Genomic DNA, 13084 nt, shown 5'->3' on the forward strand with positions numbered 1-13084 from the left:
TATATCAATGCATTAAAGGTTGTACTCAATTAGAATTGTCAGTTCAGTAATCAATAATCAAACTATAAGTTCTATCGACCATTAGAAGGAAAATTTTATTAGGAAAAACTGGATGAATCACCAATGAAAATCATATAAGAAACCAAGTTTAGGACTTGATAATTCTACGGCATTAAGAAAGTTGAGAAATACTTAAAAATAAGGATCCTAGTGTCATAGAGAATATAATGGTGCTCCTGTAAAAGTTACAAAGTTGGTATATAAAAAAAAAAAAATTATAATAATAATTAAAGTGCGGGCGGTTTTTGCGGGTTGCGGGTTTAAACCGCGACCCGCCCGCAACCCGCAAATTTGTCATATTTCAAACCGCATCCGCCCGCATTATGTTTGCGAAACCGCCTATTTATATGCGGATTGGGCGGATTGGGCGGTTTGAGCGGTTCGGATAAACCGTTGCCCACCCCTAATATATATTTGTTCATATGAGTTTTTTTTTTTTTTTAAACAATTGTTCATATGAGTTTGTTATTCATATTCCTCAAACAGAGCTATGCATATATTTGTTCATATGAGTTTGCCATTATACTCAATTTGACTACTCAATGGACGAACTCATATTCAAGTACAAATTTGAGTAAGAGCATTTTCAATTCTCAATCTCTTTTTGTGTATATGTTGTTGAAGGTTGCCTGAAATTTTTTAATTAAAGGACACAATTTTCTCTGGTTTAGTTAAAACACAGAGAAAATTATGAGCAAATAAAAAAAAATTGGTCAAAATACAGAAAAATTTGTGAGAAATCAGAGAAATTTCAGACCAGATAAATATGAAAATACAGAGAAAATTTAAAAACATAGAGAAAGTCAAAGAAATTGAAAAAAAATCTCTGGTTGGGAACTTTTTCTAATGCTGTTGATGTTGCACTTTCTTATGATAAGGCTGCAAGTCTTGTATAGCTTTGATGCTATATTGAATTTTCCTAGCTACAAAACTAACTTGATCACTAAAAGTACAACAATGTTGTGTAATTTGTGAGTGGTTCAGTGCCACGGATTTATGTGAAGTTTGTTCAAAGTGAGTCATTAATTTCAACAACAGTTCTGATTTTGACGAATCACTGTAACAAGCAAGAGTTGCAGCACTAGTGCAACACAATTTTCTATGTGTTGAAATCACTTTGTGTTGGCTTTTTGATCAATTTTCTTTGGTTGAGTCAAAACACAATTTTTTTTAGTTTGATCAAAACATAGAGAAATTTATGAGCAAACCAGAGAATTTGGGAAAGATGAGGAATGAAGTTGGAAGAGAAGAGAGAACTACCACTTAACACTCTCATGTGTGTAATTTTCTCTAGCATGTTTAATTTTCTTTGCCATGTGTAATTTTCTCTACCATGTTTAATTTCTCTGCCATATGTAATTTTCTCTAGCATGTTTAATTTTCTTTGTCATGTGTAATTTTTTCTAGTTTGAACCCAGAGAAATTCTTGCGAAAACTAGAGAAATGGATTTTCAGAGAATTTCTCTAGATCGAATTTTCTTTGGATTGATGTTGAGGGACCTTAGACATTATGAAAATATTGGATGTCCTTTATGCTATAAAATTTTAAGACTAGGGACGCTAAAAAAAAATCCCCATTTTAATGAATTGTTAGCAAAACTGAAAAAAAAAGAAAAAAAAAGAGAGACTTTGAACCAAATATAAATTAAATAAATAACATGCTTTTAACAGAAAACATCAAGTTCAACTTTTTCCCTTTCTATATAAAAAAATAAAATAAAATTGAATCCCTACTGAAATTTTACAACAAATATTGAAGACCTTAAAGTAAAAACTAACACAATCAGTGTGAAAGTTGGGAAACTGATCTCTGATGCCCGAAACTACGTAGAATCAAGTTAGGGTTCTTCAAGCTTAAAGAAGGTTTTTTGAGAGAGAAAAAGAGAAGGGAAACCCTAATTCTTTGGTTTCAACTAAAAAAATTTTATAATTTTTTTGATTGTTTAAGAATAAATTTAAAAGTTTGGTTTTGATTTGATTAGAGCATTTCTAATTCAAAATGTTCATCAAATTTGAGTAAAAGTTTGATTTAATATGATATGTTCCAATCGTTTAATTATATTTAGCCGGTTGTTTGGTTGGTCATTCGACTGGTCGTCCGGCCTAGTATAAATTTTCATCAAAAATTATCCAATCCGATCGTCAACTTGGCTGACCGGCCAATCATCCACCTGGTCATTCACCAACGGTCACCTGCGAGATTTGATGAAATGATAAACGCTCATTTGATTTGATGAAAAAGGTATGGCTCCCTTCATTTGATACTAATTTAGTGAAACAGTTGAAACACCGTTTTCATCAAATTCAAATTTGATAACAACTTGATGAAAAATATGAATTTGGATTAGAGATGGTCTTACTCATTAAAAAATCATTTTTGTAAGAAACTCTCACCTTGTTTGAAAAGTACAAAAAAAGAAAAAAATAATAAAAAATTGAAGTGTTTTTTTTTTCTTTAATGAAATTTTTGTTATTTATATTTTTTAGGATTTTATTTTGAACGGATTTAAAATCTAAAATGAAGTAAAAATAAAATAAAAATCTACTAAAAAATAATAAAATTGCATTTTTAGCATTCATCATCAGACTATCAATTTTTAAAGTAGTAATTTTAAAAATATACTTTAAAAATTTATAACTTTTCTAAAAGTGCAAGTCTATTTGTATTCGGTATAAGTGAAAGTATATTTCTCAATTGTACTCACTCATGCTTGTATGAAAATATAAGGGGGAATTTCAATTCAGTGTAATGTTTTAAAAAGAATTACAAAAAATGATAAAATTTATACACATCAATAATTAAAAATATAAAATTTTCCATAATTTTCTGATAAGCCCACTAACATGTAATTTTTCCAAAAATAATCATTTGGAGTTATTAAATTTTCTTTAAATTTTACGTATTTAGTCCACAAATTAAATTTCATCTTCATCCATTGAGAGGGATGAATACAATCAAGGGTAATCAATACCAATTTTAACAATTCACTAGTGATGAATTGATCTCAAGCAAAGTCTATTGTGAATTTATTTTTATTTTTTATTTTTTTAAAGGAGAGGAATGTTGGTAGTTTGAATCGAGATTGGCCTCCAAGATTAAAGTCTGTTGGCAAAGTCTATTGTGAATTTATTTTTATTTTTTATTTTTTAAACGAGTCTTGAACACTTTTAAGGTTGCTATTGGGTAGGATATGTTTAGCTTTGGATAAAACTACTGCTTTGGTTTAGTTCTGATATGTGGGCTAATAAAATGTAATTTTTGCATTTTTTGAGTTTGCTATTGGTAAGTTAGATTTTCATCAACTTAAAGCTCCTCATACACTTCTACTATATAAAAAAAGCATAAATTGATTGAACATACATACATATGATCTGCCAATCAAAAAACACATACATATGATCTGTTAAAACAATCACTCATTTGAAACATTGACATTATTTTAGAATTCTCTCATGCAGAGTAGTGTGTACAATACAAAATTAGCATCTAACATATATTCTATGTGTTCTTACTCAACAGAAAAAAGAGGATTTGATAATAAGGAATGGGAGTCAAGATCAGATAATTCTATCTTCTCACAATCAAACCAAGGTCCTCTTCTATGTCTAGTTCTTCATACTTCTTTCCATCAGGTAGTTTCCAATCAAAATGATACAACAATTGTGCAAGTGGAAGCTCAATATTAGGAATCGCAAACGATATCCCGGGGCATATCCTCCTTCCAGCACCAAACGGAGTGAACTCAAAATCTCTCCCCTTGAAATCAATTTCACTGTCAAGAAATCTCTCGGGATCAAATTTCTCTGCTTCATTCCAATATTTGGGGTCTTGGCCGATTGCCCAAGCATTGACAATGACTTTGGTCTTGGCAAGTATGTCGTATCCGTTAATCGTACATTGTTCACCGCTTTCTCTTGGAACTAACAATGGAGCTGAGGTATGTAGCCTCAAGGTCTCTTTGATAACTAAGTTTAGGTGTTTTAGTTCATGAAGGCATGTTTCATTGACATTTCCTTTTTTATCAAAGACACGTCGTACTTTGGCTTGTGCTCTTTTCATTACTTGTGGGTTTTCAGCATTTCTGACATTGCCCGATCTACGATTGTTGATGATGTCTCGCTTCCCGCACTGAAAATGTCCTGAAATTAATTGGATTGATGTACTTTAGTGCAGGTTATTGACACTGCCAAGAATTCAATAAAATAGAAGAAAACCGGGGATCTACTGAATTTCATGCCAAGACATACTTCCCACTTTGGGATTGCACAAAAAAGACTTTCACTCTTCACAACACCCAAAAAGAAAAACACAAAAAACAAAAGCAAATATAAATTGCATAGTGTGAGTGAGGATTGTGTTGAAATTATAAGCTTGAGATTGCTTGGAATGAAGGAATCCAGCAAATTGAGTTTGAGGGGACGTTGGAAATCAAACTCAATTTGATTGCTCATACTTTCATCAGATTGCTCATAGACTGCTTAATCAAATCATTACCTATTTTCTAGACCATGGTGTCACTTTTGCTTGGCAATTAATTATTATTATATCATGAGCTATGAAAATAAATTTTTATATTTTGTGTGAACATTGAAATGATATAGACAAATAAAAACATACTGACCAAGATGACTGCTTTGATGTTGTTGTCTGTCAATGGAAATTCAAGGTCACCATGCTTTTGAATTCTCAAAAGAACATCAACTAGATCTTCTTCCCTTTCACCACTTTCTGTTATTCTCTTTCTTTCTCTAGTCACTCACAATGTTTTCAAGTATCTGATCAATCCTTTTATGCATCTTTTCGAGTGTACCTCTTATTCCACTGATCACTTAAAACAATTTCACCGATGGGTACATGTCAACAATGGTGAAACCACCTATCAAGTCTGCAACTTCCTCCACAATCGAAGCAAACTCTTCTTGGCCTTTAGTTTTCCCCCCAAAAGCTACTCTCTAGCAGTAACGCCGTACGTGAGCAAGAAAATCTTCTTGCTAAGATTGATCGGGGATGTCTTGTTTAAAGAAATCAATTTTACTAGATTCAAAACTTTCTCTTCCCTAATTGCTCGAAATGATTGGACTCGCTTCGCGCTCAAAAGCTCCATTATGCAAATTTTTTGCATTTGCCTCCAATAATCGCCATACGGGGAAAAGGCAATGTTTTGAGAATCATAAGAGAGAATCCTAGAAGCAAAAGAGTAAGGCCTTTGCACAAAGACTATGTCGTGAGTTTTCATGACCTCTCTGACGATTTCTGGTGAAGAGACGACGATGGTGGACATTTCGCCGAGTTGGAGGTGCATCAAGGGCCCAAATTTTGTGGCCAATTTTTTCAATGTGTGATGGGCTATTACTGAGCCAAGAAGTTGGTGAATGTTTCCTATGAGAAGTAGTTTCCTTGGACCTGGGGCTAGTTGGAATAGAGTTTTTGGGTTTGAATCTCTTCATGTTCTTGACTAGAATGAAGATGAATAGGAGGGAGGCTAAGAGGAGAGGAATGGGTGGGAATTGGAGCTCCATATTGAAGGAAATTGAGGTTGAAGAGGGTGTTATGAGCTTGTTAGAAGGCACGTCTTTTATAGCATAGTTTTTGTTTTTTTACAAAGTCACTGTAGTTGCCATTTATGACTCGTATGGTTAACTCAAAAAGTTGTAATAGGGACACCCTAATTTCTTTGCTTTTTTAATCTCTGCTTGGGGGCTAAACTTTGCATTTACAAAGGAAAATTTTCTATGTAGAAGGGGCCATATTTTAGAACACCATGACAACCTTAGGTTGATGGTTTTTGCCTATGCCGACTGAAAAATGAAAGTCAGACACATGTGACATAAGAAGACAGTGTATTATCATAAACCCACATCATTGATAGCCAATGAATATTTTACATGTAAACCTACGTTTGATTCAACAAAAAATATTTTCAGTGAAAAAAAAGTTTTAGTTTTTATTCTTTTTATTTTATATTTTCAGTAAATTTGTTTTTCATTGATTTTTGTTTCAAAATTATATGAAAATTATTTTACAAAATATATTTTCTGCTCAACTAGGAGTGACCATTGGTTCAATGGTAAAACCTTAACCTAATAACTTGACGTTATGGATTCAAGTCTTGGAACAATCACTTTGTGCACTATGCCAAAGATTAATTAGGTGTGTACCCAATTTTTTCCCTCCAAAACTCACATTAATTTGTACTAATTAGGCCTTGTTTTTATTTTCTGCTCAACTAGAGAAGAATACATTGAATCCATTTCTACAAAGTAAATTCGGAAGCAATCACCCATCAGCTATTAAGTTTGAGCATAAACCGCGAAAGATTGCCCACAATTTGTCTTGTGGAAATTACTATAAGAAACACAATCAAAACACTTGGCGTGGCTTTTACTGCTTTTGCCAAATCTTAAAAGTTGTAAATGGTATTAAAAGTTGTAAATGGTATGGGCCATAGTGACTAATTTGTCCATGTGAGTCATACATTCATAGCATCACATTATTAAATAAATTCGAGTCAAATTTGAGTGGCCATGTGAAAACTGTGCAGAGTGTGGAAGTGATTACAAAAAAAAATAAAAAAAATCACATGTTCAAGACTTAAAACTGTTGTGTAGGGAAAAGAAACACTTGCCACTAGATTCTCACAATAATTCAATTTCTACTCTATTTTGTTTACAACTAGTAACTATATTTTATAATGCTCATAAAAAATTTCCTAAGCTGAGTCATTTGACTCTAGTAGGTTTATAGTTGAAGTTCGTAAGACTGTATTTGTGTTTGGATCATGAATTTAGAGAACAATTTGTGAAGGAAAAAGAAAATGGACAAGAAATGTGAAATCAGATAGGTTTGTGTTGTATTAGGAAAGATACTAGAAGCAAAGATACTGCATTTCTTGCCTATTTTCTTTATCATTTCAGCAATTATAGGACCAAATTTTAGCTTTAGGCATGTACATCGACACAATGTCATACCAAATTTTCTTTTCTGATCATCCAAACACAGAAGGAAACAGAATAGAGCAGAGAAAGAAAAAAAGGATTCAAGGTAATATAGCCTACAGATAGAAACCATAAAAAATAATCCAACAAAGTAATGCTATAAAGATAAATTCCAATTACCTGATAATGTCATTTGTCTTTGTTGATTTCTTCTTTCACTACATCGGTGGCCACCCTTCTTAGACCTTTTCACCTTCGTATGATGTTTTCCGTCAACAATTTTCATAAGCCATTCTGGTCTTTGAGTTACAAACATAACATATCCCATAACCATTCCAAATACAAATCTGCATCCATGCCACAACACTACAACTTGCCAGCTAAATCCACTTGACTTGTCTGAATTCTCATCTTGTTGGAGTGTTGGTGGAGGTGGCAGTGGCTATAGTTCCTTACATTTCTTTGATAAAGGGAATCCACATAAGGCCAAGTTCCCACCATATGAATCATTTCCAAATGTATTAAGCTGGCTCCCCTGAGGAATTGGTCCTGCTAGTTAGTTGTCCGAAAGGTTTAGTACCTCAAGAAACATCAAACTCGTCAATTGTTGAGGAATCACCCCGACTAGCTCATTTGAAGAAAGGTCCAATGATTCAAGGTTTATTAAATTTCCAAGTGAAGTTGGAATGTGGCCTTCAAGGTTGTTATGGGATAAGTTAAGACCCCAAAGTGAATTAAGCCTCCCAATGGATTTCAAAATCTCTTCTTGGAATTTATTTCTTGAAAAATCAATGATTGACAAGACTGTTAAGATTCTTGATAATTCAATCTCAGATCCTTTAATCACCACCACCACAGAATCTTGATAATAGCCGTTGCCCATGTATTTCAATTTTATTTCATGTTCATCAACATTCATCATAGCTTCAAATTGTTTGATATAATTTGTTAGCAAAAAGCCAATGAACTCATTGCAAGATACTTCGATAATTCTCAACTTAGGAAAAGGATGTTTGCCTCTAGTCTTGGAGGTGCCTGCGTGACCATGAAACCTATTAAAACTCAAGACAAAAACCTGCAATTCTGGAAGAGTTTTCAATCAGCGTGGAAATGTATCATTTATCTTGTTTTTTCCAAGGTTTAGAACTTCAAAGTGTCTAGAATTGAGCAAAGATCGCGGAACTTGTCCTTCAATTTGGTTGCCATTCAAGTTGAGATTCCATAGCCAATTGCCTTTTGTAAATGTTGCCATAAAGGTGCCGTAAAAGCTACTGATCCCTAAATTCAGCACGAACAGATTGCTCAAGTTTCCCAAACATTGTGGAATCAAGCCACTCAAACTATTATTAGACAATCAAGAATACCAAGTGACCTTAGACCACAAATCAATGGAGGGATTTCTCCAGTCAATTTATTGTTTGAGAGAAAGAAAAGAATTGTGGTGATAGGTGGAACAGGGAGTGGACCTCTGAGTAAGTTGGAGTGCAGGTCAATATATTCTAGCTGCTGCCGTGGAAGACTCTAAACTTGTAAGGAAATTATGAAAAAGATCTAAAATACCCAATGTATTTTTCCCACATTGAATATCCACTTGGGAACTTTACCATGAATTTTGTCGTTGGAAGGTCTAGAGAAGCCAATCCAGCTTGCTCTCTCAAGAAGTTTGGGAATTCGCTCAAGTTGCAAGAAGCTAATCCTTGTGAGAATATATTGTGTATATTCTAAATTAGGCATGATTGTGGTTGTACATATTAGAGGCGTGATTGTATTTTCCTATTAGAGGCTTGATTGTATTGTGATTGTATTTCCTCTTTTGGTTTAGGAGTTAGGGCTATATAATCTAAGGTTTGATTGTAATCTTATACAACTGAATATGCAGTTTCATTCAAAAAACTTACATGGTATCAGAGCCAAAACCCTAGGTTGTTCAAAGCTCTCTTGGTGGTTTTGCAAAGTTGCGACAGCTTCTTGTCTCTAGGTTAAAATCGCAACTCTCTTCTAGGCCTGATCGCGATCGCGAGGGCTGTCGTCTCTCTCTGTGGTTCAGAAACTCGACTCGACACTCATCGTGGGTCATTGTTTCTATTCGATTGAAGCCGTTTGCTATTTGCTAACCCTGAGTTAGCTCTGGTTCGCAGTTCTTCCCTCTGTTTCGTGACTGGTTCTCCCTCGCAACTGGGTCTCTATCGCCTTTGATTCGTGGTTCAGTCTGGGTCTTCTCTGGCGCGACTAGTTCTCGCTACTGGTTCTTCTCTCTCCTTTGAATTTTGTTGACTTGGGTTCGTCAACTAGGTCTCATTGTTGATCCTTGTTCATTGATCCTCTGGGTACCAAAGTTCTCTTCTCTCTGATATCGCGACCTATTGTGATGACTTTGATTCGTCTCTCTCTCTCTCTGTGGTCTCCCTTCCTTGGCTGATTCAGTGAGTTGATTTGGTTACTTTGATTTGTTTACTTTGGTCTATTTTGGGTTTATTACAGTTAAACCTCTCAAATTTTTTGGTTATTACACTTGAACCCCTTGTTTGGCTATTTTGTTTGATTACACTTGAACCTCTTAGTTTTTTGGTTACTATGATGCCTTTAGCTTCTGATGAGTGTGCCCTTTACCATCAAAGGGGCCATTGGAAGTATCATTGTCCCAGAAAGGGATGTCTGTCTGCTTCACCTTTGTCTGCCTCGTTTTCTCAGCAGTTTCCGATCCAGTTTTGTGCCGCTTTTTCGAATATTTTTCAGCCTCTTACCGGTTCTACCGCATCTGCTCCGACTCCTGATCCTAACTTGGCTTCCTTGAGTGCTCAGATTAGTCAGCTTCAGCATATATTGTCGGTCTCCCAACCATCCTCGTCTGCCTCCCTTGTTTCCTCTCTTCATTCAGGTTTACTTAGGTCTTCTTCAGGTATTTCATTGTCTGTCTGGATTTTTAATTCTGGTGCCTCTCATCATACGACTCCCCATCTCTCCTTACTTCAAAATTGTACTCCTCTTCCCTTTCCTATTACTGTCAATGCTGCTAATGAGTCTGGTATGTCTGTTATATCTGTTGGGTCTGTCCTACCGTCTGCTATGTCTGCTGTCTCTATTCCATCTGTCTTTTATGTTCCTCAATTATCTGTCAGTTTATTATCTATCAGTCAGCTTGATGCCTCTGGTTTTGATGTTATCTTTTTTTCTTCTATCTGTTCTGTGCAGGATTGGATATCTAAGCAGCAGATTGGGACATGCCGTAAACTTGGAAACCTATATGTGGTGGACAGCTTGCATCTGCCTATGGCAACCTCTCCGACTGCCTTTTCCTCTTTTCAGTTAGATTCTCTGTCTAATCCTTTCTACTTGTGACATTTTAGATTAGGGCATTTATCTGCTGATCGTTTATGGTCTTTAGCTCAGTCTGGTATATTAGATAAAGTTTCTTCTAGTGAACTTACTGAATGTCGGGGGTGTAAACTTGCCAAAATGACAGCCTTACCTTTTTATAAAAGTACTTCTATAGCTGATACACTATTTTCTTTAGTTCATACTGATATTTGGAACCATTCTCTTGTTCTCACCAAAGGGGGTTTTGCTTATTAAGTGTCATTTGTTGATGACTGCACCTGTTACACTTGGGTTTATCTTATGACTCATAAGTCTAACTTCTACCAGATATACTGTACTTTCTAGTCTATGGTCACTACACAATTTGGGTCTACTATTAAATTGTTGCGGTCTGACTTGGGTGGGGAATACTTTAAAACTAAATTCTGTGACTATTTGGCCAAATTAGGTACCATTCACCAAACTTCTTATACTGATACACCTGCCCAAAATGGTCGAGTTGAGCGTAAACACTGTCATCTCCTTGCGACAACTAGGTCTCTCCTTCTCTCTGCCTCTATTCGGGCTTCATTTTGGGGTGAGTCAATTTTTACTGCTGCTTTTTTTCTCAACCGTATACCTACCCCCCTTTTTTCTGGTCAGTCTCCTTATGAGGCTCTGTTTTCTCAACTTCCTAATTACTCTCTCTTTCGTGTGTTTGGGTCTGCTTGTTTTGTCCTTTTATCCCGTAAAGATAGGACCAAACTTTGCGTCCGGTCTGTCTTGTGTCTTTTTGGGTTATAGTCTCACTCAGAAAGGTTATCGCTGTTATGACCCTATTTCCCGTCGTCTTTATGTCTCCCGCCATGTTGCCTTTCTCGAAAGTCTACCTTACTTTCAATTTCCTTCTCTCACTGCCCCAATTTCAAAAAAGGATTTGATTCATATTGATCCGCGTCAAAGTTGGTCAAGGTAGATTAACACTATTGTTGATGCTCAATGAGAGACCATTATATGAGAGATCAAGAGAGATCGGATTTTTAAGCTTTAGAAGCTTATCTATATCCATTACACCACTTAATTTATTTGATGAAAGCACCAAGTCTGCTAGGTTTTAGAGTTCATAAACTGATCCTGGAACTGATCCCTGTAGCTTATTGTCACTCAAATCTATATTAATTAGTGAAGGTAAAGCAAACAACGAAGATGGTATTGTCCCATTGAGTGAGTTATGACTCAATTGGAGAGAAGTTAGCATTAAAAGCCTAATTGCATATGAAAGAATGGGACCAGTTAGCTGATTTACAGAAATGTCCAAGTCAATAAGTTGGCTCATATTGCCAAGGGAATCTGGTATTTGTCCGTTCAAATTGTTTAGTGAAAGAATCAAGTTAGTAAGCTTTGCAAGGTTTGAAATTGATGAGGGGATTTGACCGCTGAAACTATTAGATGAGATGTCTAAATCAGTGATTTGTGTAAGGTTATAAACAGAAGCTGGAATAGACCTTGAAAAATTACATTGAGAGAGGTACAAACTATTCAAGGCTTTAAGATTGTTGATTGAATCAGGCGGTTGACCAGAAAAACTCGTCTAGGAGAGATCGAGAAACTGAAGGGAACTAGTCACATTGAAGTTTGGAAGTTTACCTGTGAGTTCGATATTAGCCGTAAGTTGAGCTTTCGTAGGTTTGGAAGGTGAAAAATGTTTTCTGAGAATTTCCCACGCAGATGACAATAAACAAGACTAAGAGATGTCAAAGAAGATAGATTTAGTAAAGTTTGAGGTAAAGGTGAAGAGATATTCAACCAATCAAGTTGTAGTTCTCTTAATTGGGTTGGGTTTTGAAGGAGCATGTTGAAAGTGTGTTGTTCAAGTCTCCTTGGATAAGAGAGATCAAGGGAAATTAATTTGGATAGATAGGAGATTTTTGAAGGAATTCGGCCTGTAAAATTAGAGCAAGAGAGGGTGAGATGGGTGAAACTCACAAACGAGCCAAACTTGGATGAAATTCCATATAAATTGAAGTCATTGCATACGAGATTAAGCCTCTGGAGGTGACAAAGGTGGAAGAGGCTGCTGTTGGCTTGGATAGTGCCGCAAAGCGTGCTGCAACTGAGGTCAAGTCCAATCACATGACCATGCAACCAGTCGCACGTGACCCCTTCCCATGAACAACAATCAGTACTCTTATTCTAAAACACCATTTTAGGATGAGAATCAGATTCACAATCTAAAGAGGCACTACTAGTTATGGTAAACATTTTCTTAAATTGGAGCAGTGAGAATCACTAGTCCTCAAGGCAGGTATGGCGTGCAGAAGTAGAAGAAGACGACCACGATGATAATGAAGAACATGTGGTAATAACTACTATTTGAGAAAACAAGAGAAACACCAGAAGAAATTGATAAAGAAACATTAGCCAATTCATTTTATTTTCTTATAGGTAGGATTCAGAGAGATATGAGAATGAGAGTAAGAAGGTTAGTGGTTTGATGATGGAGGAGAAAATGTATTATTATTCATTCTTGTGTACAAAGCTAAGTCTTTCTATGGTGGTGGTGCAACAGCCCAGCCCAGCCCAACCAGTCAAGCACGGCAACTATGTAATCGTATCCATCAGCCATCATGCCAAACAAAGCTGGACTTCCTCCATCAGCCATGACTTCCAAGTTGGCAACAGTGATTCTTTGTCTTTAATTCCAGTGGTCCCAAAGTGTCACAGCCCAAACCCGGCCCTATGGGTTTAGCACCGTAACCGGCCAGTAATCCGAGATTACCGAAGGCCTACA

General features: G+C 35.7%; 1 pseudogene across 1 annotated transcript; it reads right to left on the reverse strand.

Annotated features, from left to right (window-relative positions):
* Positions 1-3354: 3354 nt before the first annotated feature.
* On the reverse strand, positions 3355-7138 carry LOC114273035 (cytochrome P450 71D10-like; annotated as a pseudogene). The gene is made up of 2 exons (XR_014336909.1): positions 4683-7138; positions 3355-4200 (listed from the first exon to the last, which is right to left on the reverse strand). The product of XR_014336909.1 is annotated as a cytochrome P450 71D10-like (transcript).
* Between the last annotated feature and the right edge of the window lie 5946 nt (positions 7139-13084).

The sequence above is a fragment of the Camellia sinensis genome, chromosome 7, assembly GCF_055761805.1.
Source record: "Camellia sinensis isolate YWXY chromosome 7, ASM5576180v1, whole genome shotgun sequence".
Classification (NCBI taxonomy): Eukaryota; Viridiplantae; Streptophyta; class Magnoliopsida; order Ericales; family Theaceae; genus Camellia; species Camellia sinensis.